Source organism: Protopterus annectens, chromosome 9.part0 (genome assembly GCF_019279795.1).
Source record: "Protopterus annectens isolate FY-2018-M chromosome 9.part0, PAN1.0, whole genome shotgun sequence".
NCBI lineage: Eukaryota > Metazoa > Chordata > Ceratodontiformes > Protopteridae > Protopterus > Protopterus annectens.
In genome coordinates, this window is record NC_056743.1 from 369675045 (window position 1) to 369699729 (window position 24685).

General features: G+C 47.8%; 1 protein-coding gene across 1 annotated transcript in view; it reads left to right on the plus strand.

The window, feature by feature from the left end:
- XPO7 (exportin 7) overlaps window positions 1–24685 on the plus strand; it is a 4001819-nt gene that overhangs the window by 3818498 nt on the left and 158636 nt on the right. The gene's annotated exons all lie outside the window — the stretch shown is intronic.

A 24685-nucleotide genomic window follows, 5' to 3' on the forward strand; every position in this document is an offset into this window, starting at 1 on the left:
GCAAGTGCCGGTCGGCCAACTCCTGGGATTTTCATGTTCGAGTTTCTGATCAGAAGTCTTCATTAAAAGCTAAGTACCACGTTGGGGAAATTTTTTCTTGCTCCAGACCGATGTCAGAAAAAGTTAATAATTGCATTTCTTGTGGGAAGCAAATACCTCATAAGGACTTTCATTCTTACTGTATTCCTTGCCTAGGCCCTGACCACGATGTTTCAATTTGTCGGTTTTGTGCTAGATTTAACCAACGCACTATTAAGCTTCTGTACGATTTTGCACTAAGCTATTTTGGGTGCAGATTTAATTATACTATGTCGTCAGATAGCCATCCGACTATCGGAGTTCACAAAAAGTGCAAAGAAAGACAGGCAACCGAGGTCCAAAACCAATGACAAAGCTTCTCCTAAGCCAGTCGCCGGTTCCCAGTGAGGTGCTTTCGCAGCCCCTGATGCCCGCTACTGTAGAGTCGCAAGCCGCAGGAAACTCAATGTATTGGAGCCTCGGAGAATATTCCCTCAAATGGGTCTGGAGCCACTGAACTGGCATCGGCTTCTGAGGGTGTATTCAGACCTAAACAGTTATACATTAAACCGACTTCAGCTTCAAAGGCTTCAAAGGCAAAGACTAAAACGCCGTTAAAAGCAAAGAAACAAGTTCACCAGCCACAAGGACAGGCCTCCATGCCCAAAAAACAGATGCTCAAAATGGCCAAAGACTTAATTACCTTGCTCAGGGGTTCCCATCCCCCTCCTGATAAGAGGCCTAGGCAAGAGACAGACTATGAATCTTCAGATCAGGTTTCCATTTCCTCTGATTCCTCTTCTGATCAGGAATATTCACTTCCCTCCTATGAGGATTCTGATGCTGATGAATGAATGAATGAATGATGAATCTGTTCCTTCAGCTTCTCCTCCTGAGGACTGTTCCTTTGGGGAAACCTTGCATACCATGAATTTCCGCTGGGAGAGCCAAGATTTTTCAGAATCTAAGAGGAGGCTCAGGGACTTCCTTCTACTACCTCAACACAGGCCTCTCGCTATTCCACCTGTGTTAGACATTGTAGATGATGTGTTTTCAGAGTCTAGTCTGACCCCTGACTCCTTATTTCCAGCTCCTTTTAAGCCTGACAGATATTACAGGGTTCCTGACTCTCATAAATTCCTTTTTCAAAAACCCTGCTGCAGACCCAGAAACTATTTCTCAGGGTCCCAAAGGGTTAAGGCTTCCACTGCAAAAAACCCTAGCCCCTCTGACAGAGATTCTAGGGCATTGGATAGATGGGGAAAAATGATTTACACATCTGCTACCTTGGCTATAAGGGCTTTAAACTGCCAATTTCATATGCTCAAATATCAGCAATATGTCATGACTGCTTAAACAGAAAATGCTGGTAAATGTTGAATGTGCAGATAAAGAAATGTAGGATTTATTGCATGCAGCTGAACAAGTTGGAAAGCATACTTTGCAATGTGGTTTTGATTCTCTGGAGGCCTCCTGCTGTTACGGGTTCTGTAATTAGGTGGCATGCTTGGTTAAAAGAACAAAATCTGCCTGATCATGTCAAAGCTAAATTATTAGATGCACCCATTACAGCATGATACCTTGTTTGGTGTTAAGGCAGAAGAGGTGTTAAAGAAAATCGAGGACAAAGCTAAATCTATGCAAACAGTCAAAGATTTTTTTACAAGTACAGCCACCTAGGTTTAGCAGACACTGGCCTACAAGGAATTCGTCCTTTCCAGTGTCCGACAGACCTCAAAGGGGCAGATCCAGACGCCCTAGAGGCAGATCCCAGCCGCAATGTTTGTATAAGTGTAAGCAATGGGTTGCTTCTACCTCCAAAAGTGGAGAAGACACCTCACAACCATACAGGAAACCGTCCCAATGACTTCTCCCTGCCTGCACCAAGCACTTATGTACTGTCAGCACCCTTAGGGGGAAAAATAGCACTTTTTTCTCAAAATTGGCACATTATAACCCAGGACAAATGAGTTCTAAACATAGTGTCACAAGGCTACAAGTTTCACTTCCATACCCTGCCAAGAGCAAACGGTTGGCCAGACCTGCCAAAAACTCAATGGGCAGAGGCTCAAAAACAAGTCTCATCCCTCATGAACATGGGGGCTATTCAACAAGTGCCACAGCAAGAGCAGGGACAAGGATTTTACTCAAGACTGTTCTTGGTACCCAGAAAGGACAAAACATGGAGACCAGCACTGGACCTATCTGTTCTAAACACTTTTCTGGATATTCCAAAATTCAAGATGTTGACCTTACAGCAGCTTCTGCCCATGCTGGGCAGAAAGGCTTGGCTCATCACTTTAGATCTAAAAGAGGCATACCTGCATGTCCCAATCAGACAATCATGCAGAAGTTACCTCAGATTCAAGACTGGTTCAAAGCAATACCATTTCTCTGCACTTCTCTTTGGCTTATATACTGCGCCCAGGGTCTTCACAAAGTGCCTGGCACCAGTAATTGCTTTCTGCAGACAAAGAGGAATACAAATATATCCTTATTTGGGTGACTGCCTCATTCAAGCAGAGAACAAGAACATTCTACTACAGCATCTGGCATTTGTGAAAAGGCTTCTAGCATGCCTAGGGTACACAGTCAATGAAAAGAAATCACAACTAGTACCCTCTCAAGAGATAATATTCCTGGGTGCAAGCTTAAATACAACTGCCCAGATGGCTTATCTCATGCCAGACAAACAAAGGCAACTAAAGATCTGAAGTAGGAGATTCATTTGTCTGCAACCTGTGGGTTATGGATCCGATATCGGATCCGAACCGGCATGGTTTTCCAGCTATGGATCCAAGCTCTCAGCTCCTCCCCTCACCCATAATGCCCTGCTCTACCCTCATGACCTCAGATCTCGTTTGCCGCGCTGGTGACTGGATGTGCATTCATAGCTCTCAGCTAAGTGGTATTTTATTACCTGTAAAATCAGAAAATTTTTTGGTTCTTTGAGTAATTCTGTGTGAAAGTTTAGGTTTCCCTTTCTGAAAAGTTTAATTTGAGTTAAATTAAGTAATTTTTTTTCCCTCCCCTCGCTGTTGCGTAGAGTGTGTGTGTTGGGCCTGTGTGTCTTTTGTTTTAAGTTACTTTTAGTAGCTTTTAGTAGTTACAGATTATGGCTGACCAGCCTAAATCTATTTTTTTCAAAATGCTCCGAGTGTGGCCATAAGCTCTCACCGGCTGATGGCCACACTCGGTGTGTTAAGTGTCTCGGGGTTGAACACCTCACATCTGGTTGTTCCATTTGTGCAGGGTTCAACCCCAGGGCACTGAGGGAGCGGAGGTCCAAGCTTGTCTTGGCGGGTCTTTTACCGCCAGACTCGGCTCCGGCCTCCGCTCCTTCGGGAACAGCTGTGGCTACGGTTGTTCCCCCTGTGGCACCCCCTCCTGCTCCTGGGACTCAACCTCCCGCTTCTGGAGAGGAGAGGGATGCTGGTAAAGGACCGGAGGAGAAGCACCTGCGGCGGGCCGAGACCTCTGTTTCGGCCCGCCAGCCAAGCGGCTTCTCCCGGCTCCGTGTCGTTCGGTCTCCTCCTTCGGCTCCGGTCCCCTGTGTGCTTTTCACGGGTCCTGAGGAGGAGGAGACCCGATCTCCGTCGAGGCTATCGAGGAGGCACTCCAGGCCTACCTCGGTAGCCTCGTCGAGATCTACTCATAGCCTTTCTGATGCTGATCTGGACGGATGATGAGAAGGTTCATCCAGGCCCAGATGCAGATGGGAGTGCTCTTGCCTCCCCTCCGGGGAGCTCAACACCCTTTTAAGCCTATTGCTCCTTCTCCGACCCGCTATCCGGGTTCGAGCAGCTGGAGCCGAGCAGCTTCGGGGGTGGGTCGGCGCCGATAGTACTTGGTACCGGATCCGACCCTGCCCTCGAGTGCGTCGGACCCGACCTCTCGGAGCCTGGATCCGAGCCGGATCCGGGGGGATCAGTGCTCGCCGGCGCCGTCTGTGTCGGAGCGTACTGTCGCCGGATCCGGCGCTTGGCGCGGCTCCGTCCACTCTTCGGATCCGAGGGAGCCGATTGTCGGATCCTTTGGTCGAGGTCGGCTCCCCGGCTTTGATGTAGTGGAGAGGGCTCTGTTGAGGGTCTCCGGACCCCGGCACTTGTTCGGCTCCGTCCCGCTCCCTCTGCACTGGGCCAGGCTTCCACCATCCGGCCCCTGGGACAGCCCGTTTCTGTGCCCCAAGTTGCTCCTATGGAGCAAATTGGTGCTGCGAGGACTCCTCTGACAGCCCCCCAGAGGATGTCCCTCGCAAGCATACGTGCAAAAGGAGCCACATTGACTCCCCCGAGTCTCTTACAGGAGACACGGACTTGGAGGAAGGGAAGGCTCCCCACGGTCACCCCGAGGATGTCTCCTTTGGAGACATCATGGAAATACTCCGTATAAGGGGGTGGTCTGCCCCAAGTCTTCCTCGGACGAGTCCGTGTTCTTGGAGGCATTTGAAGCGGGCCCGTCTACCTCTTGGGTGTCCCCTGCCGACCCCCTGGTGGACCTTATTACCACCAGGGCGTGGAAGGAACCGGACACCGTGGAGCCAATTCCCAAAAGACCGGATAGGATCCTTAGTCCGCCATCCGACCGGGCCCATTGGAGTAAGGGGCCTCCGGTAGATGCCATGTTGACGGCGGCCACAAAGAGGGAACTGGCTCAGGAGAGTCCTCAGTCCACCCACCGAGCAAGGAGTCTCGGATGATGGACCGCTTGGGAAGCGGATGTTCAGTTCGGCGACCTTCTCGGTAAGGGCGCTGAACTATTTGGCACATGTCATTAGGATGCAGCGAGATCTTATTAAGGAATACGCTGCATCCCCTGATTCCATTTCGGAGGAGGACAGAGTTCTGCACTCCACCCGTATGGCCACTCTTAGGTCAGTTACAAATACTTCTATGCGGCTACTCTTCCATGCAACGGAAGGCGCTAGAGCTGCGGGACAGGACTGGTCACTAGGCGTCAGGCCTGGCTCCGTCACTGCGATTTTTCTGAGCCCTTCAAAGCGTCGTTTGAACGCCTTTGATGGTTCTGCTCTGTTTGGCAAGACCGTTCGAGACGTTGACCCAGAGCGAAAGGACGGAAGACGCTGTCTGCCGTCGGAATCCGCTTCTCCGCTCCCCAGAGGCCCTATTCTAGGAACCCAAAGGGTCACAAGAAGGTGTGGGTCGCGTAGTCGCAGCAGTCCCAGCCTGCTCCGGTCAACCAGTCCTTCCGTGGCAGAGGAGGACAGGGAGGACGCCGCCCTAGAGGCAGAGGGGCTCCCAGAAACTTCGGGTCCAGGGAACCTTTCTCTGAACGGCCCGCGCAGCAACCCTGAGGGTTGCCCGACTGCTCTACTCTGGAGGCAGTCGGGACGTTCGGGGCACCTAGCGGCATGGGAGTCCATAACATCGGACCGCTGGGTTCTCCAAATCATATCCAGGGATATCGCATTCCTTTCCTTCACCTTCCAAAGTTGAAGTCCCTCCCAGGCGTCCCACCGGTCAACGGGAGGCCGCTTTGGCAGAAATTGGCCATCTGCTAAAGAAAAGAGCCATCCAGCCCGTTCCCCAGACCAGATCGGATCAGGGTTCTACTCCAGATTCTTTTTAGTGCCAAAAGACGGGGAACTAAGACCAATCCTAGACCTCTCTCTCTTGAATCTGGCAGTCCCCAAAGAAAAATTCGAATGGTCACTCTGCAATCTATTCTCCCCTTCTGGGAGAAAATCACTGGATGTGCTCGATAGACCTCAAGGACGTACTACCACATCCTGATGGACAGGCTCAGGAGGTTTCTCCGCTTCGGCTGGGAGCCAGTCACTACCAGTTCGGGTCCTTCCCTATGGTCTCACCACAGCCCCCAGGGTGTTCACCAAAGTATTAGCAGTGGTAGCGGCCCACCTGAGGCTTCAGGGGGTGCAGGTCTTTCCCTACCTGGACGACTGGCTTCTTACCGCCCCAACAAGGCATCTACTTCTATTGGCGCGAGACTCCTTTCTCCATCTTGCTCCCTTTCTGGGCATCACAATAAATACAAAAAAGTCCAACCTGGCGCCCACACAGCTCTTAGATTTTATAGGGGCCAGGCTAGACACAAGGAGTTTACGAGCCTTCCTCACTGCGGACAGGGTTCTAAATCTGCAGCTCCAGGTGCGGGCCATTCTCCATTCAAGTTCTGTTCCAGCGGAGTTGGTCCTGAGGGCTCTAGGGTCCATGGCATCGGCTATAGCACTTCTTCCTCTTGCCAGGCTCAATATCGCATTCTACAGTGGACGCTCTTAGTACAGTGGTCATACCTTGCTCTCCCCATGCATCATCCCATAGCGATCAGCAAGGCTTGCAAGCGGTCCCTCTTGTGGTGGCTCCACTCCCGGATCTCCACAAAGGCCGCCCATTTTGTGCTTCTCCCCTCTCGCCACGGTGACCACGGACGCCTCCGCCTCGGGTGGGGGCACTTTGGGCCGGACCGTCCAAGGCACGTGGAGCGATTCAGAGACCTTACTGCATATCAATGTTCTAGAGATGAGAGCAGTGCTCTTAGCGTTGCTAGCACTTCAGGACTTTCTTCCCTTGGGAACAATTGCGATTCAATCGAACAACATGTCTGTTGTCTGGTACATCAACAAGCAAGGGGGAACAAGGTCTTACCCTCTTTGTCGAGAGGCCATGAGAGTTTGGGAATGGGCAATCTCCACCAATCGCTTTCTAATAGCAACGCACATTCCGGGTCGGTCCAACATCCTAGCGGACAAGCTCAGTCGCACCATGCTGACCCCTTACGAGTGGTCTCTCAATTGTCAAGTAGCGGAACGCATATTCGCACGGTGGGGAACCCCTTCATGCGATCTTTTTGCTTCTCCCTCAAACACCAAGTGCGACAGTTTTTTCGCTCTAATACCTCCTCCCGGAGGTACCCCAAGAGACACTCTGGTGCATGCTTGGCCACCCGGTCTTCTGTATGCCTATCCACCCTTGCCTCTGATGCTCCAAGTTCTTCAGAAAGCCTCTCGGGTGGGTTGCAGAATGATTCTCATTGCTCCATTCTGGCCTCGACAGATCTGGTTCCCCTTCCTAAGGTCTCACTCGGTGTATCCTCCTTGGATTCTAGATCCCATCCGGATCTGATCTCCCATCCATCCTGCATTCCTCCTCCGAATCTGGACAACCTGAAGCTGACCGCTTGGCTGCTCCAGTTCCACTCTTGATAAGGACTTCCGGTATTTCATTACCGGTTAAGGCTATCTTGGTGGCAGGTCATAAACCATCCACTAGAAAGGTTTACGAAGCAAGTGGAAACGTTTCTCTTTGTGGGGAGCGGCAAGGCCTGAATCCCTTCACGGTTCCTCTTCCTTTAGTACTTGACTTTCTAACCACTCTCTTTAACGATGGTGCCAGCAGTTCCACAGTCAAAGTACAGCTGGCGGCAATTTCTCACTATCACATTGGCCATGACTCTAATCCTCTTATGTCAGCCAAATTGTGTAAAATTTTTCTCAAAGGTACTTTTCTTCTCAGGCCCCCTATAAAACAAGCAGTTCCTCCTTGGGACCTTTCTCTGGTCCTACAGGCCTTGACCGCCCCTCCTTTCGAGCCAGCGGCTACGGTGGATCTCAAATTCTTGTCCTACAAGACAGCCTTTTGGTAGCCATTACATCAGCCAAGAGAGTTTCTGAACTTCAAGCATTATCAGCTAAACCTCCTTACTTGGTATTTCATCCGGACCGTGTCTCCCTCAGGACCAACCCGTCCTTTCTTCCTAAAATCGCTTCTGAAGCAAACATCAATCAGTCCATTAACCTCCCTGTTTTCTTCCCTAAATATGAAAACAAAGGTGAATATAAGCTACATTCACTAGATGTTCACAGGCAACTTAGATTTTATCTGAACAGGACAGCTGGTCATAGGCAATCCGACCAGCTGTTTATTTCCTTTGCAAAATTCAATTTGGGCAAGCCAATCTCTAAAGTTTCTCTGTCCCGCTGGATTTCACAGTGCATTTTATTGGCTTATCAAGCTTCAGGAAGGCCCGCATCGGAGGGTGTTCATGCCCATTCAACCCGGTCAGTATCTACCTCGGCAGCCTTCAAGGCTAGGATTCCTCTAGATGATATTTGTGCAGCAGCCACGTGGGCTTCATCTCATACGTTTATTTCCCACTATAAGTTGGATCTTGCATCTAGGGGTAGAGCATCCTTTGGCTCCGCGGTGCTCCGGAATATCCTTCCATGATGGCCGCCCAAGATTCAGGTAGCTGGGGACTCTGTCCCACAGGTTGCAGACAAATGAATCTCCTACTTCAGATTTAGAAGTTATGTACTCACCATAACGTTCCATCTGAGTAGGTGTATTCATTTGTCTGCAACCATCCCGCCCTCCTATCCCCCTGGCCTTTCAGTTTCCTGCATATTCTGTGTTACCCTTTTTAGGGTTTTGTTGCTTTGGCAAACTCGATCTGAGGTCATGAGGGTAGAGCAGGGCATTATGGGTGAGGGGAGGAGCTGAGAGCTTGGATCCATAGCTGGAAAACCATGCCGGTTCGGATCCGATATCGGATCCATAACCCACAGGTTGCAGACAAATGAATACACCTACTCAGATGGAACGTTATGGTGAGTACATAACTTCTAATTACTAGGTACAAACTAAGTTTTATTTACTAGGCAAATAAAACCAAGACTCTTTCCACAAAGGGCAAACGTCCAGTCTGGTGGACCCCAGCCATTAACAAACTTTACAATAAGAGGAGAAAGCTATTACATGATAGAACAAAATCCATAAAAGGGAGGTCACCCCTGATCATTATTAGTAAAAAAATACGAGCACTCATAAAATCAACTAAGGCCAATTTTGAGAGAAAAATTGCCATGGAATAAAAGGACAATCATAAGGCCTTTTTCAGCTATGTTAGGAACCTGGGTGGAAACTCCCAGATATGCTCAGAATTAGTCCAAAATGATACAAAAATCACTGAACCCACAGACATTGCCAACATACTGGCAGACAGGTTCAGTACAAACTTCACCCCCCTCTCCCCCCCTAAAGGAGAGATAACTGTCCCAGCGGAGTGTAGCCTCTCAGACATCTCAAATGCGCAGGTGAAAGCTGCTCTCTCTAAAGCTAAAAACACAGCATCAATGGGACCGGATGGTGTCCCCGGCTGTGTGCTACGAGCTAAATGAGGAATTAAACCCGCATAAGGCAGCTGTTTAATCTCAGCCTTACCACAGGATACGTGCCCAAGGAGTGGCGTACGGCAACTGTGGTCCCACTCCACAAAGGCGGTGCCTCTACGGACCCTGGTAATTACCGCCCCATAAGCTTAACAAGTCTAGTCTGCAAAGCTATGGAGAGGATCATAATGGAGCTCATAAACAAAGATATAGGGACTTGCAGACATTGGACCCGACCCAGTTTGGCTCCGTCAAGGGAAGATCATGCCTTTTGAACTTGGTCGACTTCTTCGAAACCGTCACCAAGGCCATTGATGAGGGAAAGGCAGTCCACACAGCCTACCTTGACCTTGCAAAGGCTTTCGACACAATACCCCACTCGGGTATTGTAGAAAAACTTACCAGCTTAAATGTAAACCCATATGTCACAAGATGGGTTGCAAACTGGCTTAAGGACAGAACCCACAGGGTTAGAGTTGCTGGCGCTATGTCAGACTCCAAGCCGGTCACAAGTGGTGTCCCACAGGGCTCGGTCCTTGGCTCCCTATTGTTCGGCATCTACTTCTCAGAAGTACAGGCCAACATGGGAGGACTTTGGCTGACAAAGTTTGCAGACGACTGCAAACTGGGCGCCATAGTGGAAATTGCATCGGACATGGATATCCTTCAGAAGGGACTCACGGAAACAGATAGCTGGTGCTGGAGCCATGGCCTGAAGTTAAACGCCAAAAAATGTATAGTCATACCCTTTGGGAAAAACAAGGTAAGCCCAAGCTACCATATAGGTGGCAATCCACTAAGCACAGAAGAGGTTATCAGGGACCTGGGGACCCAGGTTGACAGTGGCCTTTCTTTTGACACTCACGTTGCTAAAGTGGTTAGAAAGACCTTCTACATTGCCCACCTGATCATGAAGGGATTCACATCCAGATCTAGTGAGTTTATTGTTCCCCTGTACTCTTCACTTATCAGACCAATGATCGAGTACAATGCCCCATTCGGGATGTATCTCGCCCGACATCTGCAGCAATTGGAGAGACCCCAAAAGTTTCTCACCAAAAGGATAAAGGGACTCCAAAATCTGTCAGATGCTGCCAGATTGAAGAAACTCCAGCTCTATTCAGTCGCATACCGTCTGCTCAGAGGTGACATGTGCCTGACATACAAGGTCATGTCCAACCCAGAATTAATGGACATGCTCCACCTCAAAAAATCCAAATCCATCAAAACCACTAGAGCAAGTGACTTAAACCTTAGCACGGATATAAATAGGACGTGCTGGAGGGATAGATTTATCACTCAGAGACTCCCTATGCTGTGGAATAGAGTCCCGGTCCATGTGAGGCAGAGCACCTCGCTGGCTGTGTTCAAGAGAAATCTTGACCTGTGGATGGGAGATCGTAGGTTTACCCCGGGAATCATCTCTGTGTCACTGCTGGACAGAGGCACAACAAACTAATGGGTACAGTATTTTTTCATATAAGGGGTGGCGTAAGCCACAAAAATTCGGGCTAGGCTTATAAATGCCTTGGGGCAGATAGCCTAGTATAAACCTATGAACTGACTACCTATTTCAAGGAAATAGCAACAAAGACTCAGTTATCTGCAAGAAAAATTCTGCAGGCTTTGGGCTTCATGGCATCCTGCATCCTACTAATTCCATATGCAAGACTGCATGTGAGGAAACTTCGGTGGTACCTAAAAAGTGTCTGGACACAGCATTGCCACAGCGTGGAAACAATGATTACTTTCATTCCCTGCCTGCAAACAATGATTACTCTCATTCCCTGCCTGCAACAGAAGTTTCGATGGTGGGCAAAGGCTTGTCACCAAAACAAGGAACAGCCATTCTCACTTCCCACAGCCAGGCAGAACCCAACAACGGATGCAACAGATTATGCCTGGGGTGGGGGCCACATGGCAGGAAGAGGCATTCAGGGCACCTGGTCCACAAATCAAATGCATCTACATATCGATCAAAAAGAGATGCTAGCTGTTCAAAATGCCCTGTCAGCCTTCAAGGACCTAATCCATCTGGGACAACTACTGATAAAGACAGACAATACCACGGTCTTTTGGTACATAAACAAGCAGGGGGGCACGCATTCTTACCCCCCCCCCCCTTTGCAGACTAGCCATGGTTTTATGGGACACAGCATTGACTTACCACGTTAATCTGCAGGCATGGTTCCTGCCAGGAAAGGACAATACTCTGGCAGACGAACTAAGCAGGAACCTCATGGATCCCCACGAGTGACACCTGGATCCACAAGTCTTCAGCATGATAACAAAGAAATGGGGACGCCCGGTCATAGGTCTGTTTGCCTCCCCTCACAACTATCAACTAAAAAGATTATGCACAAGGACTTATCACAGACAAGCATGGAAAGTGGATTCCTTATCTTTCAACTGGAAAAACCTTTCAGTATATGCCTTTCCTCCACTGCCTCTCCTCCCCAAGATGCTCCTAAAGGTGAGACAGGAGAAACCAAAAATGATTCTGATTGCCCCAGACTGGCCCTGCCAGTACTGGTATCCGATCTTAAAGAACTTGTCCCAATGCCCAGCCTGGACCTTACCGCAAATACCTCGTCTACTGTCCCAACAAAACAATCATATTCTGCACAGCCAACTCAGGACTCTAAACCTGGCAGCATGGCGGATAATGTAGCCATACAAAGCACACCTCTCAGTAAAGCTGTGATGGATGTCATTTTGGAAGCCAGAAGGCCTAGTACTAGAAAATCCTATGCTGGGAAATGGAAGAGATTTTGTGTTTGGAACCAAGCTCAAGGAAATGACACAGCTGTATCAAATATTCCTCAGATTTTGCAACACTTAACTGAGATGCGGGACAAAGGCCTCTTTTTCATCAATTAAAATCCATGCCTCTGCCATTTTGGCTCATTACAATACAGAGCCACCACTCTCTTCTCATCCTTTATTAAGGCAGTTCCTCAGAGGAGCCAAAAATGTAAGGCCTCCAAGGAGACCACCAATGCCTGCATGGGACCTCAATTATGTATTGGAAAAACTCACCCTGCCTCCTTTTGAGCCAGCTGCTACTGCAGATATAAAACTCTTATCTTGGAAAACAGCTCTTCTCCTAGCAATAACTTCTGCAAGACGAGTGTCAGAGCTACAGGCTCTCATGGCTGTGGAACCTTTTATTATTTTTTTATCCAGTCAGCGTCTCTGAGGACAAACCCTACATTTATGCCTAAGGTGGTGTCTAGTGTAGCCCTTAACCAAACTATTCATTTGCCAACTTTCTATCCAAATACACAGAACAAGGGGGAGAAAATGCTGCATTCTTTGGACGTACACAGACAACTTAGATTCTATTTGGACAAAACTAAAGTTTTCAGAAAGACAGAACAATTACTAGTGGCATATGCTGCAGGATCACAAGGAAAGGCCATCTCCAAGCAGACTATTTCAAAGTGGATAGGTCACTGCATTCATTTCTGCTACTCTCAGCATGGCAAGCCAGTGCCTAAGGGCATTAGGCCACATTCAACCAGAGCTGCAGCCACTTTGGCAGCCTTTCTCGGGGGAGTACCAACCAAAGACATTTTAGAGACTGCTACTTGGAGTTCAGTGCACACCTTTACAAAGCATTACAATCTGCCACTTTACTCTAAATCCAGAGCAGGCTTTGCCATTGCAGTTCTGCAGGGCCTCATAGCCACTCCTAATGTTGTTTAGCTCCAGCCCCCCAACCATAGCTTTGGGACTCTACCCAAATGTAAAGACTGCAACAGTGAAACACGAAGAACATAGTACAGTTGTGTACACTTGCCATAAATGTAGATGTTCAAGTGTATTCACTGTTGCAGTCCAGGTTACCCACCCGACACCCCCCATATTTCTGCTGGAACTTATCTTTACTTCTCTGATCTATACAACCTATGTGGTGTATTTGCTTGTAGACGAAGGTAAAGTTTATTTTGGTGCATGTATGTTTTATATATATATATATATATGTCTAACCTACCCTTTTGGGAGCACCTGACATCTGGGGCATGAAAAACTGAAGAAAATGGCGTCTGCTGCATCTTTTTATACCCCTGATGTCAGGGAAGGGGAGTCAGCAACCGACGAAGGACCCAAGACTTTGGAATTCAGGCTGACTGAGGGCAGCCTGTCAGCAGGATTACCCCAAATGTAATGACTGCAACAGTGAATACACTCGAACATCTACATTTATGGTAAGTGCACACAACTGTACTTTCTCAATCTCCATATTCCAAAATGGCTTTGGTAAGCCATCTGACTACCGATCTTCCGAAAAAACGTAAGGATAAAGGGAGACAGACTGCACAGGTCCAAAGCTGCCAATGACGTTTCCGTTAAACTAGTCGCCAGTTCGCCAGTACTCAGTGAGGCACTTTCACAACCCCTGATGCCCGCTTCAGTGGATTCACAGGCCTCTACCGAGACCCGTTTGGAGTCCTGTATGCAGCGAGACTACTCTTCGGCTGTGGTACCTGTGGATGTCTCTACCTTGGATGGGTCCGGAGCTGCTGAGCAGGCACCAGCTTCTGAGGAAGTTCTTCATACTACCGATGTTCGACACAAACCAACGACTTCTTTTGCGTCATCATTTCTGTCTAAAACTACCAAGTTTCTAAGGCCAAGAGTACGCACTACGCTTTAGAAAACGATGACCAAAGCTTATGCACCTGCTCCCTTGCCACAGCATCAAATGCTTAAAATGGCAGAAGACCTTATTATGCTGATTAGGGGAAGTCAGCCTTCCCCTGCTAAGAGAAAGAGACCTGTCCCTAGCAGCTTCAACAGACCAAGAGTCCGACGACTCTGAGGTTTCTGATTATGAAGACATGCCCTTATGTGCTTATGAGGATTCAGATGTAGAGGAATCCATTCCTTCTGCTTCTGCTCCAGAGGTTTTTCTTTTGGTGAAACCTTACATACTTTAAGAGAGCATTTCCACTGGGAATGCCAAGACTATCCTCAGTCCAAAAAGAGACTCAGAGAATTTCTAGATTTGCCACAACATAGGCCTTTAGCAATACCCCCAGTCCTTAATGTTGTGGATGATGTCTTTATGGAATCCAGTTTAACTCCTGATACTTTACCCCCTGCTCCTAGGAAGCCAGACAGGTACTACAGAGTACCTGACTCTCACAAATTCCTTTTCAAAAATCCTACTGCTGACCCAGAGGTCATCTCCCAGGGGCCTGAATGTATCAAAGCAACTACAGCTAAGAATCCCACCCCTTCGGACAGGGATTCCAGAGGTTTGGACAGATGGGGTAAGAAAGTATATACCTCTGCAGCTCTCGCCATTAAGGCTTTGAATTGTCGGTTTCACATGCTGAAGTACCACCAACATATTATGGAACTTATTAAGCAAAAAACAGCTACCTTTACAGACTGTGCAGAAAATAAAGAATTGCAAGAGCTTATGCATTCTGCAAGCCAAGTCAACAAGCATACATTGCAGTGTGACTTTGATGGCCTAGAAGCATCTTGCAGGGCAGCAGTCACTGGTTCTGTACTGAGAAGGCATGCTTGACTTAAGGAGCAGACCTTGCCAAACCATGTCAAATCAAAGTTATTAGATACTCCTTTGAACAAGGGCAATCTGTTTGGCACCAAAGCAGAAGAGGTTCTTAAAAAAGATGGAAGAAAAAGCTGAAGCTATGCAGACAGTCCAAGAATTCTTGCAAGTACCGTCTCCTAGATTCAGTAGGCATTGCCCCTTGAAACATTGGTCCTTTCCAGCCCCCTCAAGGCCATCTCAAACTAGACCCATGGGAAACAGACCCCCCCCCAGACTACAGTCTCAGGGTATGCAGAGATCTAAGCAATGGAGTGCCTCCACCTCTACAGCAGGGAGTACAAAGCCACCCCCTTATGGAAAGAATTCCCAATGACTTCTCATCTCCACTCCTCACCTCTGCCCAACTGCTTGTGCCCCTAGGAGGAAAACCTGCCCTTCATGCAAAAAACTGGATTCCCATCACCAAAGAACGATGGGTCCTCAGCATTGTATCCCAGGGGTACAAATTTTACTTCCACTCACTGCCAACTGCAAAAGGGTTCCCAGACCTTCCTCCAAACCAGTGGGCAGAGGCACAAAACCAAGTTCAATCCCTGCTCTCTATAAAGGCAATTCACCCTGTTCCTGCGGAATAGATAGGTCAAGGATTCTATTCCACACTTTTCCTGGTACCCAGAAAAGAGGGCACTTGGCGCCCAATCCTAGATCGTTCAATTCTCAACACCTTCCTGGAGGTACCAAAATTCAAAATGCTCACCCTGCAGCAGCTTCTACCTATGCTAGCCAAAGATGCCTGGTTAGTCACCCTAGACTTAAAAGAAGCCTATCTGCACATCCCTATAAGGGAGTCATGCAGGAAATATCTGCGCTTCAGGGCAGGATCTGTGCATTATCAGTTCTCTGCACTTCTCTTTGGCTTATCCGCTGCTCCCACAAAATGCCTGGCTCCAGCCATTGCTTACTGCAGACAGAGAAATGTTCACATTTACCCGTACTTGGACGACTGCCTGATTCAGGCAGTCAGGAAATGCTTTTACAGCACCTGACATTTGTAAAAAACCTTCTAAACTCCCTGGGGTACACCATCAATTTAAAGAAATCAAAACTAGTCCCCAGTCAAAAGATTGTGTTCCTGGGAGCAAGCTTAGACACAGCATCCCAGATGGCATTCCTCAATCCAGAAAAACAAGCCTATCTGACAGGGTCTATATTAGAACATCGAAGTTTTAAATCTTGGAATGTTCTAATATCGACCCCTATTCAGCGAACGCTGAAAATAGCGAAGCTACAGAAAACCAAATTTTTTCCTAGGGAAAGAATTTGGTTGTCCGTTACTGTTGCTTCTCTATTTTCAGAGCTGTGGTGGAAAGTTACGGGTAGGGTTCAGGTAAGTATGCAATTGGGTGCGGGTTAGGTGAGTTAGGGTTAGGGCGCGGGTGAGGTGAGTGTGCAATAGTGATGGATCTTAGGGTTTGGGTCAAGGTAAGTGGATAGTTAGTGTATGTACAGTTTAGTGTAGGGTTAGACGTAAGATTTTAGGTGTATGTGTGTGGATTGTTGTGTGTTTGGTGTGCTTGTGTTGTGTGTGTGTTTTGGAACAGCAAATTTTTTCCCTAGGAAAAAATTTGCTGTTCTGCATGTTCAATGTTGTCAACGTTCACTGAATAGGGCTCGATATTAGAACATTCGAAGTTTTGAAACTTCGATGTTCTAATATAGACCCTATCTGACAGACTATTTTAGTCAAATGGCCATCAGAACCTAGCTATCCACAAGGAAAATCCTGCAGGCCCTAGGGTTCATGGCCTCATTCAGCCTACTAATTCCATATGCCAGACTGCAAATGAGGAAACTTCAGTGGTACTTAAAATGTCTTTGGTGCCAACATTCTCAGGACCTGGCAACAGTCATTTCTATCATACCATGTCTAAGTACAGAGTTTCTTTGGTGGGAAGCAGCATGCAACCACAACAAGGGACTGCCCTTTACTCCACCCCACGCTGCTCAGACCCTAACCACAGATTCTTCAGACTATGCCTGGGGGGGGGGGGGGCACACATGGATGGGAAGTGCATTCAGGGCCACTGGAGCCCAAGTCAAATTAATCTGCACGTCAACCAAAAAGAGATGCTAGCTGTTCAGCATGCTCTGACAGCTTTTGATCCCTACTCTCACCAGGGCACCTGCTAATAAAAACAGACAACACCACAGTTATGTGGTACATCACCAGGCGGGGGGGGGGGGGTACCCACTCTGCAGACTAGCCATGGCCCTGTGGAACACAGCCTTGGACATTCAGGTCCATCTGCAAGCTCAATTCCTGCCAGGCAAACAAAACTCACTGGCAGATGACTCAAGCAGAAATCTCCTAGACCCACACGAGTGGCAATTAGAGCCCAGCACCTTCAACCTTCTGATTCAGAAATTGGGGGACCCCAGAATTGGATGTCTTTGCCTCCCCCTGCTTTCACCAGCTCATCAAGTTCTGCACCAGGACACCTCACAGCAGGGCCTGGAAAGTGGATGCCCTATCCTTCCAGTGGGTAAATCTCTCAATCTGTGCCTTTCCCCGTCTGCCCCTTCTCTCAAGAGTACTGCTCAAGATAAGACAGGACAGACTAAGGACAATTCTGATTGCCCCGGACTGGCCACGCCAGCACTGGTACCCACTCCTGTGAAGCCTGTCACCGGTGCCACCCTGGAACCTACACCATAACCCAACCCTGCTCTCTTAGCAGGGGGGACAGATCTTGCAACTGCAAACCCAAAATCTTGCAGCCTGGCTTATTCCTTGAATTCTCCCCCAGTAACCAGCCTAAGCAAGCAGGTGCTGGACATCATTCTTGAAGCCAGAAGACCCAGTACACGGAAATCCTATGCTGATAAGTGGAAAAGGTACTGCTCCTGGGTTCAGTCTAAAGGAAAGGACACAACTCTGCCTTCCCTGCCTCTAACCTGGATTACTTAGCAAATCTACTCCGCAGAGGCCTATCCTTCTCCTCCATTAAGATCCATGCCTCTGCCATTTCGGCTCATTACAACAGTGAGCCACCTCTCTTCTCTCACCCTCTTATCAAACAGTTCCTGAGAGGGGCAAACAACTTAAGGCCACTAAGGAGAGCACCCACCCCTTCTTGGGACCTTAACTTTCTACTGGAAAAGCTCACGCTTCCCCCATTTGAGCCTGCAGCGTCAGCAGAGTTAAAATTCCTCTCTTGGAAAACAGCCTTGCTTCTGGCCATCACTTCAGCTAGAAGTGTGTCTGAGCTACAAGCACTTATGGCTGTGAAACCCTTCATTATTTTCCATGCTGACAGGGTTTCCCTCAGGACTAACCCTTCCTTTATGCCTAAAGTGGTGTCCGGTGTGGCTCTCAACCAATCTATTCATTTGCCAACTTTCTTTCCTAATCCTCAAAATAAAGGGTAAAGCATCCTGCACTCGTTGGACGTGCACAGATGGCTCAGATTCTACCTTGATAGGACTAAGCCCTTCAGGAACTCTGACCAGTTACTAGTTAGCTTTGCACCAGGGGCAGAGGGTAAGGCCATTTCATATCAAACAATTTTCAAATGGTTAGCACACTGCATCCATTTCTGCTACAAGCACCATGGGAAACCAACCCCTCAGGGGATCAGAACACATTCCACTAGGGCAAATTCTACCTCTGCAGCATTCATCAAGGGAGGCACTACCAGGGACATCCTGGAAGCTGTTACCTGGAGTTCTGTACACACCTTCCCCAAGCATTACCACCTGCCTATCTTTTGCAAATCCAAGGCAGGTTTTGCAACAGCAGTTTTGCAAGGCATGCTAGCCAGCCCCAACTCTTCTTGACTGCCTCCACCCTTCATCAGATTTGGGAATCCACCCAAGTGTGATGACTGCAACAGTGAAACACAAAGAACATAGTACAGTTGTGTACACTTTACTGTAAATGTAGATGTTCGAGTGTATTCACTGTTGCAGTCCTGGTTTCCCTCCCTCCAGCCTCCTTGTCTCTCTCTCTCTCCCCTCTCTATGTCTCTTACTCACCCCTTTCAGGGGTATTGGTATTTTCCTTTTACTGGTGGTGTTTTCCCCACCATAACTTAGCTCCTTATTTGGGGGCTCCTGAGATTTGGGGCAAGAAAAACTGATGTAATGGTGTCGGCTGCCTGTTTTTGTACCCCTGACGTCAGTCCTGGAGTGACAGCAAGCGGCGCAGAAAGGGCCGACTGAGGGCTACCTGCAGGCAAATAACCCAACTGTGATGACTGCAGCAGCGAATACACTCAACATCTACATTTATGGTAAATGTACACAACTGTACTTTATTGATGTCTCTGCTGACAAATCATCTAGGCAACTACCTTCGACTGCTCTTTATCCCACAGACAAAGACAGCAAATTCATGGACAGAATAGGGAAGAAAGTTTATACCTCCTCTACTGTGGCTATTAGAGCTCTAAACTACCAAACACATATGGCTAGATATGTTCTGGATACCATTACCAAGGCCTCCTCATTAGTATCTGAGGCTCCAGATTCTCCCATTAAAGCACAAATAAATACCCTCCTCTCCACTGCATCCCATGTAACTAGGCACTGAATAAAGTGCAGTTATGATGGTGTGGAATCCTCATCTAAGGATGCTGCATCTGGATCAGTCTTGAGGCGATATTATTGGGTGAGACTACAACCCCTACCCATGGATGTGCAAACAAAATTGTTGGATGCTGGATGCTGGATAATAAAGCTCTGTTAGGACAAGCCTCAGCAGAACTCCTAAAATCCCTTAAAAAAAAAGGGGGTAAGGACCTGGAAAACCTTAAACACCTACTGGTGTCTCCTGTACCAAGATACCACAGGAATTATCCACAAAAACGTTCCTTTGTCAGAAGGCAGTCCTCTCACTCGGCTCCACAGTCAAAAGGACGCTGACAAACCAGGAAAAACTCTACTCCAAGATTTCCAACCAGTTCGTCCACTACGCCATTTCGGGGCCAGTCTGACCACTCCAGACCACCTCCTCTGTGACTACCCACCCTTGCACCAAAACACCCCACTTTCCCTCTGTCTTACCCTCTCCCTTCCCCCTGGCGGAACATCAGAACTATGGGTACTCTCCATCATTCCATCAGGCTACTTCATGACTTGGTGAATGCTACCCCCTTTCCTGGTATCCCTCAACCACCTGCAAGCCAAACCCACCTTTTCCCCCCTGTCATTCAACAACTTCTAGATCAAGATACCATAGAACAGGTACCATACCATCAAAGAAAGATAAACTTTTACTCCAGAATGTTTCTGGTACTAAGGAAGGACGGCCCATGGAGGCCAATCCTAGATTTATCCTTTCTAAACCTCATTCTCAAAGTTCCCAGTTTCAAAATGATTACCTTACCCCTGCACTTTCCACTCATTCCAAATCAGGCTTTCATGGTAGCCCTAGATTTGAAGAATGCCTGCCTACACATCCCTATTCACCCAGATTACAGGAAATACCTCAAATCTGCAATAGGCTCTTGCCATTTGCAATTCTGTGCATTGCCCTTTGGACTGTCTACTGCTCCCGGAGTCTTCACAAAGTGCCTGGCCCCCCTCATCGCTTACTGCAGGACCCAAGGCATTCAGATATACACATACCTGGATGACCTGCTCATTCGTCATCAAGACTGCGTAGTCCTCCTACTTCATCTACAACAGGTAAACTCCACTTTGTCTCAGTTAGGGTTCACCATAAACCACGAAAAGTCTCACCTGATCCCCTCCCAGGACCTGGTTTTCTTGGGGTGCAGGATCAGAACAGACAAAATGAAAGCTTACATTCCAAATCAAAGAATCCTAGAACTTTGTCTATACTTCCAAAAACTTCTCTCCCACACTTCCTTGCCAGCTTGAGAAATTTTAAGTGTTCTAGGCCACATGGCATCACTCATACCCATGTTGCCCCTGGCAAAGCTCCATATGCGAAAAATCCAGTGGGTCCTGAAAAACTTATGGAGCCAACACGCACAGCTCCAGGACCCCACCCTCCCTTTACTTCAGTGTTTGCAGAAGGAAATCCAGTGGTGGATATCAGCTGTCCATCTCAACCAAGGGACCCACCTTCAGGTCCCTGCGCCCCTCCAACGGGTATACACAGATGCTTCTGACCTGGGTTGTGGGGCAGTGCTACTTACAAACCAAAAACAACTGTCGGCACAAGGCACTTGGTCCAACCTAAGGCAAAAGGACCATATCAACATCAAAGAAATGAGGGCTTTACACTTGGCCCTTCTGACCTTCAAATCAGCCCTTCAGCCAGGAAACCCTGAAAGTAATCACAGACAATATGATGCTCCTGTGGTACATAAACAAGCAGGGAGGAACAAAGTCCTACCCTTTATGCAGCCTAGCAGTCCAGATCTGGAACCTAGCAGTGTATTTGCACATTCATCTGATAGCTGTTTATATCCCTTCAACAGAGAATGTCATGGCAGACTTCCTGAGCAGAAATTCAACTCCAAGTCATGAATGGATACTTAACAGGGAAGTATTTCTGGACATAATTCACAGGTGGGGTATTCCACAAACAGATTTTTTGCCTCCGCCCAGAACAGACAGATGCCCAAATTCTGTACAAGGAATCCGCATCTACAAGTGTGGAAAGTGGATGTCTTCTCCTTCTCATGGGAGGGAATGTACCTCTATACTTTCCCCACTTAATTCAGAAAGTTCTTCTGAAAATACAGAGGAACAACCCAAAAGTCCTATTGACCAAGACAGCATTGGTTTCCCCTCCTACACCTACTAGCCAAGGGCAATCACCACAGGTTACCCCACAGAATAGACCTGCTCACACAGGATAGGGGATCCCTCCTTCACCCTCAGCTGAACAATCTGAAATTAACCTTATGGGTGATAGGGTTTTGATCCCATACAGACACCTATACTCATAGGATGTACTCAGTGTTATGCAGGAGGCCAGAAAACCTAGTCCCAGGAGAAACTATGTATCCAAATGGAACAGATTCTCCTGCTGGTGTCAACTGAAAAACTAGGATCCTCTGACTACCTCTATACCTTGGGTCCTTTCCTATTTGTGTGAGCTACTTCACTCAGGACTAACATACTAATCAGTCAAAGTGCATTTATCTGCCATCTCTGCCTGTCTGCCCATCTCCCCTCCTCTGGCTTCCAGACTGGAGGTCAAACTTTTCTTCAAAGGGGTTCTTCACATCAGGCCTCCCTCTTGGGACCTGAACTTTGTACTAGAAAAACTTAAATTGCCACCCTTTGAACAAGCCCATTCAGTATACCTGAAGCTATGCACATTGAAAACATCCGCCTGGAGGGTTTCAGAGATGCAAGCTCTCATGGTTACCTCCCTCTACCTTATTTTCCACAAGGACAGAGTTGCTCTAAGGGCTAACCCTTCCTTCATGCCGAAGGTGGTTAATGAACTTTCATTAAACCAGACCATTAACCTACTGGTTTTCTACCCTCAACCACAAAATTCCTCAGAAAGGACTCTCCATTCCTTGGATGTCCACAGACAACTGAGGTAGTACCTAGACAAAACCAAACCTATCAGAAAGTCAGATCAACTTTTCATCTCCTTCCACGTGAGAGCTCTAGGGAAGGGCAGTCTCCAAGCAAAACCATCTCTTTATGGATTCCAAAATCCATTACCTTATGCTACTGTTACCATGGTAAATCTCCTGCATGGTCAAATCAAGCCTCACTTCACCAGGGCAACTCCTTCCTTAGCTGCTTTTTTCAAAGGAATTTACTATGCTTTCATCCTGGAATCTGGCACTTGGACTTCTGTCCACACCTTTACCAAACATTACAAACTGGACCTAGTTTCTAAAGCTAGGCCAGGATTTGCCAGGTCTGTCCTCCAAGGACTCATTGACCAGTGAACCCAATCCTCCACCCAGAACCATATCTAAAAGCTGTGGTACTCTCCCTACTGTTATGAATGCTGCAACTTGTGAATGAAAGGACATAGAATGTAAGAGTGTAAGACCTTGCTATAACTTTAGATGTCCTTCTCTTCAATGTAAGAGTGTAAGACCTTGCTATAACTTTAGATGTCCTTCTCTTCAATATTGCAGTATTCAGTCCCACCCCCCCCCACCTACCCCTCTGCCTTACCAGCTTAAATACCATCCTGACTTGTGGGGACAGTACCCTTCTATCCCTCAGTTCTCCACTAAACACAAACTTCCTGCTACCCTGACTCTACCCTACATGTAATTCTAAGGGCTCCCTTGGGACCCTTCTACCCACAGGAGTACTACTGTATGCAGCAGTTCATTCTATGGAGGGTGTGTGCAGATGTCACCCTTATACCCAACATTGGTTTATGCCCCTGGCAAGGGACATCACACGTACCCTCCTGATGCAAAGACTTTGGTATACTGGCTGGAAGGTGGCACTGCAGGCAGCAACACCCTACTGTTATGAATGCTGCAACATGGAAGAGAAGGGCATCTAAGGTTATGGTAAGTTCTTACACAACTATTCTTTCTCTATAGTTTCTACTCCTCTCATTTTAGTGCGTGTGTGAGTGCTCTCTCTCCTTACTTTGCTTCCTACCGTTAGGTAGTTTAACATACCGTTGTTGGTATTCCCCTTTTCTGTCCCCCCTTGCCTCAGGGTAATCCTTTTTACCATTGTTGGTAATTTTTTCCCCATTTCTTGTCCTTTTTCAAAAAAAAAAAAAAGAGAGAGAGACTCTGTTTCTCTTTCCTCTGCATGCATGTGTTAGGCTTTATTTTGTTATCTTGGTTGATAAATCTGGTAAGGGCACCTCTGGGTTTAAGCGGTGCCAAAACTGTGATAGAAAAATGCACAATTCAGATGGACACATTTTCTGCATATATTGATTAGGTGCTGTCCATATCCAGGAGGATTGTGATGTTTGCCATGGTTTCTCTGCCAGAACCTTGACTGAGCGCAGAAACAAACTTATTTTAAAGGGACTCCTAAACAATGATTTTGAAAAGGTGATATCTGGTCCCAAGACTGAAGCCAGCTCTTCCTCTTCTTCATCATCCAAAACAAAAAAACAACCACATTCAGTTCCGACAAGTTCCAAAGGACTGCCTTCTAAATTGACCAAACCTGCAGTGTTGACTGCATCTTTGGCAGTGGTAGGCGAAGATGATTCGACTTCAAGACAAACTTTGGTGCAGACATCTGGAGCTTCAGTACCAGCTGAATCATTGGTACCAAAACAGCCTCATTCTATTTCCATACCAAGGACCTCTTGTTCTCCTTCAGTGGACCTGTTTTCTGACCATCCACCTAGTCCCTTTTTGGAACCAAGACCACCTAGGTCCCCCATCAGCCTCCTCTATTCAGTCTACTAAGAGCCTTTGAGTCCGATAGTATGAGACTGGTCAACCAGCTCCTGATGGTGAGGGGATTGCCTCCTTCCTTGGTTCCAAGCCAACTTGGCTCCGGAGCTGGTCCTTCCTCGACACCATTCAGATTCCTCCTCGGGCTCCAGACGAGATTTTGGAGCCCCTGGACCTACTTTCCTGGCTCCGATTGTCTCAGTGCCAGTTAGAGCTACTTCTCCGACACCAGTGATTGCCTTGAAGTCTTCCGGTTTGTCGAAACTGGAGACGACCTGTGGTTGAGGCTTCATTGCCAGTTTTGAAGGGCAGGATTCAACTTCAATACTTTCAGAGCCGTGCATGCCCCTTGGGCCTCAGCATTCGTAAGCTTGACCTTGGCTTCTACCTCAGGGGCAGCTTACTTTGTGTAGGTGGGACCATGGTTCTGAAGGGGTCTATTTCTGTTCTGAATCCCCATCCCTCTATGGGGGGGGGGGGGCTGCCTTTCTGGTCATGGAGAAGGCTTTGTCCATGGACTCACTATGCCATCCTTCTTGAGCAAAGTATCTGGTATAGTAAGGGCCTTTTTTTCTCCCCTCGACCGGAGCTTCCTCCAGGCTCATCCCTGGGACAGAGAGCTCAGAAGTGTCAGGAATGAGCCACCATGGTGATTTC